Genomic DNA, 912 nt, shown 5'->3' with positions numbered 1-912 from the left:
TCCTGGGACAGCGACGGCCGCTCGCACCCACCGCCACCCGGAGGAGGGCGGACGGCAGGCGCGGGGGCCCTGCGTGCGAGTGAGAGGGCAACGTCTGCGGAGAGGTGCAACGCCGGCCTGAACACCGGCAGAGCCGGCCCGCCGGGAAGCCCCTCCGACGCGCCCTAAACGCCTCATCGGATCAGCAAGGGAAGGCAAACGAGGCAGGAGCGGAGGCCCCACGGCCACGGGTCCTGGGACAACGACGGCCGCTCGCACCCGCCGCCACCCGGAGGAGGGCGGACGGCAGGCGCGGGGGCCCTGCGTGCGAGTGAGAGGGCAACGTCTGCGGAGAGGTGCAACGCCGGCCTGAACACCGGCAGAGCCGGCCCGCCGGGAAGCCCCTCCGACGCGCCCTAAACGCCTCATCGGATCAGCAAGGGAAGGCAAACGAGGCAGGAGCGGAGGCCCCACGGCCACGGGTCCTGGGACAGCGACGGCCGCTCGCACCCGCCGCCACACGGAGGAGGGCGGACGGCAGGCGCGGGGGCCCTGCGTGCGAGTGAGAGGGCAACGTCTGCGGAGAGGTGCAACGCCGGCCTGAACACCGGCAGAGCCGGCCCGCCGGGAAGCCCCTCCGACGCGCCCTAAACGCCTCATCGATCAGTAAGGGAAGGGAGACGGGGAAGGAGCGGAGGCCCCACGGCCACGAGTCCTGGGACAACGACGGCCGCTCGCACCCGCCACCACCCGGAGGAGGGCGGACGGCAGGCGCGGGGGCCCTGCGTGCGAGTGAGAGGGCAACGTCTGCGGAGAGGTGCAACACCGGCCTGAACACCGGCAGAGCCAGCCCGCCGGGAAGCCCCTCCGACGCGCCCTAAACGCCTCATCGATCAGTAAGGGAAGGGAGACGGGGAAGGAGCGGAGGCCCCA

This window comes from Accipiter gentilis, chromosome 35 (genome assembly GCF_929443795.1).
Source record: "Accipiter gentilis chromosome 35, bAccGen1.1, whole genome shotgun sequence".
Classification (NCBI taxonomy): Eukaryota; Metazoa; Chordata; class Aves; order Accipitriformes; family Accipitridae; genus Astur; species Astur gentilis.
Note: the sequence above shows the minus strand (reverse complement) of the source record.